This window comes from Protobothrops mucrosquamatus, unplaced genomic scaffold, assembly GCF_001527695.2.
Source record: "Protobothrops mucrosquamatus isolate PMUCROS unplaced genomic scaffold, P.Mucros_1.0 scaffold8, whole genome shotgun sequence".
NCBI lineage: Eukaryota > Metazoa > Chordata > Lepidosauria > Squamata > Viperidae > Protobothrops > Protobothrops mucrosquamatus.
In genome coordinates, this window is record NW_015386395.1 from 2,360,089 (window position 1) to 2,366,102 (window position 6,014).

Sequence of the window (6,014 nt, forward strand, 5' to 3'; positions counted from 1 at the left end):
TGTCCCCCTGCCAATACAGACTGCGTATGGTCGGTGAGGAAGGAGGAGAACCATCGCATAACAGTACCTCCCACTCCCAACCCCACCAAGCGCCGCAGCATGGTACCGTGGTCCACGGTATCAAAAGCCGCTGAGAGGTCCAAAAGAACTAGGACAGAGGAATAACCCCTGTCCCGGGCCCTCCAGAGATCATTCACCAATGTGACCAATGCCGTTTCCGTGCTGTACCCTGGCCTGAAGCCCGACTGGAGCGGGTCTAGATAGACTGTTTCCTCCAGGTGCCGGGGGAATTGCTGCGCAACCACACTCTCAACAACCTTCGCCACAAAGCGAAGGTTGGAGACCGGGCGATAGTTAGCCAATGCATCTGGGTCCAGGGAAGGCTTCTTAAGAAGGGGCCTCACCACCGCCTCCTTCAGGGCTGCGGGGAAGACACCCTCCCGTAGGGAAGCATTTATAATTCCCTGGAGCCAGGCTCGTGTACCCTCCCGGGCAGCCAGTACCAGCCAGGAGGGGCACGGATCCAGTAAACATGTGGTTGCATTCAGCCTCCCCAGGATCTTGTCCACGTCCTCGGGAGCCACAGAGTCAAACTCCTCCCATATAATAGTCTCAAGACCTGCTCCTGTCTCCTCCCCCAGGGCCACCAAGTCAGAGTCCAAGCCTTCTCGGATCCGAGCGACTTTGTCATGCAGATATTGAGCAAAGTCCTCAGCCCTCCCCTCCAGGGGATCCTCCCCCCCCTCAACTGAAGGAGAGAGCGGGTCACCCTGAAGAGGGTGGCTGGGCGATTATCTGATGACGCAATGAGGGTGGAGTAGTAATTAGACCTCGCCACCCTCATCGCCACTAGGTAGGATCTAACATGCATCCTTGCCTGTGCTCGGTCGGATTCGGTTTTAGATGCCTTTAGATGGCAGTCTAGAGTTTCGATGAAACTGGTAGGGCTCTGCTAGAATCTGAATGTTTGAAATGTCAGGAAATGTGTTTCCCTCCCCCCCCAGGGAAAAATTGAGTGAGTGGGGGCATATTCATGACTGGGAAAAAGAAATTACATCATTCTAAACTCCCTTCCTGAGTTCATACACAGTAAATCACAAACCTGAGAGTGGAAATGCTTACGCTGTTCTGGAACAAAATATTCTAATCTTATTGGGGCAGTTATTTAATATGTGTCCAACTTTCTACAACTTTGAGTTTAGTGCCATTGAACTAAAGCAGAATTTCCTTTCCTTTACTACTGGCCAAACAATATTGAATATTCACGTGCAATATGTATATTGCAACACATTCTATTGTATTTGTTTATTTATGGGATTTATAGTCCACCATTTTGCCAACAGAAGGCTCTCAACAAGAATTGTAAACAACAATGTAATCAAAACATAATTTTAAAAGCATACTAATATACAACCATAAAAAGTTTGCATAAACATATACATTTTTTGTTAGCATCTATTAAGTACATCTTAAAATTGTGAACAAATAAGCATGAAACCTCATTGTTTTATACTTTTATATCCCTCTGTTCTATGGGCTGAAATTCTAAAATCAGTCTTGTTGCAGAACTGCTGTGATTTCCCCTCCTTTTTTTCACATCACAGCAACTCTCACAGACTGTGCAACTAACAAATAGGAAGTTTAAATATATTTCCCCACTCCATAGTTTGATTTTTACATTGTGCATCATGAAAATTTAATTCATCTATTTCCTTAAAAGAAAATAGATTTAAAGCAGCACATTTTGAAACTGACATCAGAAGACTAGGGCAGCAATTTATGTTTTAAAAATGATATACAATTTGTATGTGTTGTATGCATGGATATACATTTTCTGTTTCCTGTTCAATCTGCTACATCACGTGACGTCGCGAGTTTGACATGTCTGTGCTAGACAGATGGTGTTTGTGAACAATATCAAACTTTTCTACAGTTCTGTAGACCTTTTCCTTTCAATGCAACTTGGACAACCATATTATGAAATAACCTCAAGCCTTTCAATTAGGGGACTGTGCTCTGTGAATACATAAGAGTGGGATCCTGGATCATATTCAACCATTATTTGCTTAAACATGGTTATATAGTAGCTTAAGTTCGCAGCACACAGTAAGCCTGAAGTTTATTACTCGCTTACTGACCTGTTTTCTTTTGTTGATTTTGTCATTCATTGGATTATTTTAATCTGGGCTATCTGATTTAATATCTTAGTGGTTTTTATGTTTTTTCCACTTTTGTACACTGCCACTGGAATTGTGCAGCCAATAAATTTAAAGAAATAGAATAGAATAGAATAGAATAGAATAGAATAGAATAACAGAGTACATAGCCATAACCCACTGTACAAACCACAATAGCTGGTTTCACACAGGGATGGAAGCTAAATGATCCTACATATGAAAAAATATATAATGGTAATTTCTTTCTATTTGTACTTTTAATGTGAGGGTAACTGAACAACTACCTCTAAGAAAATCCTGAAAAATAGATTCATAACATGAAAGGCATCCCTCCAACCCTGTATTCTGAACTTTGGCCCCAAGACCCAAAGGGCAGACTACCCTAAAGCGGTAGTCCAACACTTATATGTGAATACATGTGTCTGAATTCAAATGCTTTATTTGAATGAACAGATTGTACTCTGTCCCCCCAGGTCTTATCACTCATCCTCCATTTTACCCTTTTTCCCATATCTTTTTCTTGTTTTACATACATCCTAAAGAATCCTGGGAACAGTAAAGCATAAGTCTTGTTTGATTAGATCATGTTGTCTGTGAGTGGGGGATTAAAATGCTGTAGCTATGGGCAGCGTATTTTAGAATTGAAAGATCCAAAGTCACTTGTATCTGAAACTTTAGATAAGTCTTTCCCAGCCTTATCTAAAACTCTGGAAAGCAGCTGCCAGACAGAGTCTGAGTTCACGCACCAAGCTACAACAATAAAGAGATTTGTTTGGTTTTGGCTTAGAGTGTAAACCCAGCCATTGTGGTCAGCAAGCTATGTTTATGGCTTAGTCCAATGTATGAACTGTGATATTTAAAAAAATCAATATTAAAACAAACCCTGGCTTAAAGCATGTGTAAACGTAGACAGTTTTCACCAATTGTCTTGATTCTGTGTCCTGATTTGCATGGTATGTTTTACTGAATAAATGATTGGTTTGATTTGCACAAACCTTGCTTAGCAACCATTCATTCAGCAGGTGTTTGAAGTTACAATGGCATTGAATGAGGAGACTCATTGCTGGTCCTCTAAGCCAGGACTTTTCAACCTTTTCACCCATTGTACCACTTTTAGGATATGGCAACATCCGAGTACCACCAGTCGCCTAGCAAGGTGTCAAAAACTTGATGACCAAAAAAAAAAAAGGAAAAAAGTGATAAAGTACAGGTAGTCCTCGACTTACAACAGTTCGCTTAATGACTGTTCGAAGTTACAATGGCACTGAACAAAGTGCTCCCCAAGCCACAGCCGAGCAAGACACCTGCCTGCCCACCCAGCCACGCTCTTCCTCCTGTTCGAGGTTTTCATTGTTGTGAGCATTTCTGTTGAGGATTGGCAGCGGGGGTGGGGTGGGGGGTGTTTGGTTTTTATTCCCCCCGTCTGCTGGGTGGTTGCAGCAGGTTTTGGTCACTTCACAAGACCCTGGGACACTGTGACTGTCATAAATATGAATCATTGCCAAGCATCTGAATGTAAATCACAAGACCCTGGAGAGGCTGCAACATTCCAGCTGATCGGCACTTCTTCTGGGCTCAGCAGAAGCACCAGGATCAGTGCTGAGCTCCAGCTGGAGCCTGGCGCTGATCCTGGCGCTTCCGCTGAGCCCTGACAGCCCTGCAGCTCCAGCCATCTCTTGCTCAGTGCTGCCACTGGCTCAGCTCATTCCCCTCCCCCGCTACTTTTCTAGGATGGCCGCGTACCACCTGCCAGGTGCCAATGTACCACAGGTGGTACCCGTACCACTGGTTGAAAGCCCTGCTCTAAGCTGTGTTTTATAATTCATGTTTACAACCCACAATGGCTGTGGTGATCAATTTGGTTTAGTAGTTAAAGCACCAGGCTAGAAAGAAGAAGACTGGGAGTTAAAGTCCTGCCTTAGACATGAAAGCCAGCTGGGTGACTTCAGTCAGTCACTTTCTCTCAGCCCAATCCACCTTACAAAGTTGTTGTGCAGAAAATATGAAGAGGAAGAAATATTAGGTATGTTCACTCCAGTGCTTTTTTTTGTCATAGAATGCACCAGGACAGAGTTGTGGCACCTTTTTTTGATGGATTTTCCAAGTTTTAAAAGTAACTTTTGAAAATTTGATGTTTGGTCTACGTGGACTTGAATCGCCCTGTCAAGTGTAGCATGTTGGCGGCAAAATCATTAAAACGGTGCATGCTGGCTGCTTGTGTGTCGAGTCCAATGCATGCGTACTTTGTCCGCACTGGTTGTGATGGCGTTGCTCGGCGTGTGGCACTGCTTGGCTTGTGATTGGTCATGTGGTTGCGCGCTGAGTGCTTACTGCAGGCAGTGACCGTTATGTTTCGTTACACAACTGACGTGTGTGGGCGTGTGTACAGTGATTGACTACGTGCGAAAGGTAAAAAAATTCTTTATTTCAAAAAATCATTGGTGAATTGAAAATCTTTTTTAAAAATTTTAGTGTAAAAGTGTGACCCCAAATTTAAAAATGAAAAAAAAAATACTAATTACTTCTCAACCACCCGTCCTGCTAAGAACTGAATGTATAATTTTTAAAACAAAAGATTAACAAGATGTGAGTTCCGGGATTTTTTTTCTTACAAAAAAGCACTGGTTCACTCCCTTGAGTTATTTATGAAGCAAAGGCAGGAAATAAATCAAATCAGATCAAATCTAGGCCAATAAAAGACTTTTATTTCAATACCTGGTTCATTCCATCGCCAACTAGATGCCTCAGGAAGAATCCGTAGGCAACAGTCCATTCTTGTTTTCAGCTATTGGCATTCAGTAAAATTATTAGCCAGATAGTATTTACCTGTAATACTGCTTGAGTTTTAGCTGGTACTCATCCATGAATATTAGCTTGTTAGATTTCTTTTAAAGTGTCTAAATTTTTTAGAAATGATCAGTGCATTATACACGTATTTCCTTGTCCCAGCACTTTCAAGACATATAATAATAAAGGTACCACACACTATTCTTCCCAATTCCTTTCCCGTCTAACATTTTCCTGCCGTTGGGGGTGTGTGATTTCAGTCTTCTAGGTCCCGCCCCTTCTGCCTCCAACTCCGCCCTTTCCTCCCCCCCCCTGTGAAACTGAGTCACTGCTGCTAATTTAATTCCTCTGCTTCATTCCAAGGATTCCAGAGGAAAACTGTCACCTTTCCAAAATACCACGAAGGCCTGTTGCTTCTTTGCGTACACTACCACATCTTAGATCTTTTTTTCCAATCCTAATGAGTGGGCAGGAACTTCTTGGAGGAGCCAAAATTAACCCTGTTAGTGGAACGCTTCATTATTCTCTCTCACTCTTTTTTTTCTTCCTTGCCCTCCACAACTTTTTTTTTTAAATAAAGCAAAGTTCAGAGAAAGTTTTTCCTTTCCTTTCCCCCTTTTCTCCTCCAGTAGCACACACAAAACCAAGCTCTTGAGTGTCTTCTGAAAGTAAGTAAGACTCTTTTCCCTTCCAATTCATCCTTTTTTTTAAATCAGTGATTAATCTGATTCTTGCTGGGAACAAGCCCTATTAGAAAAGACACTGATTAAAAAATATGGATTCTGCTGCGGAGCGGGAAAATAACACTGCAATTAACTTTTTGTATTTACGGGTGTGTGTGGAGTTAATTTGAATTTAAATGCCAGGGGGTGGTGGGCTGGGTTTTTAAGGACATGTATATGTAGAACTGCTGTTTTTATTAATTTATTGGATGTTTCTAAAAACCAACATTTGTCGCCTAATTATGAATGCGTGTTTCCAAGAGATTGTTCGCACACACTATGTATTACTTTCGTTCTGTGTTCTTAAGGAGCAGACGGAGACCTCTGT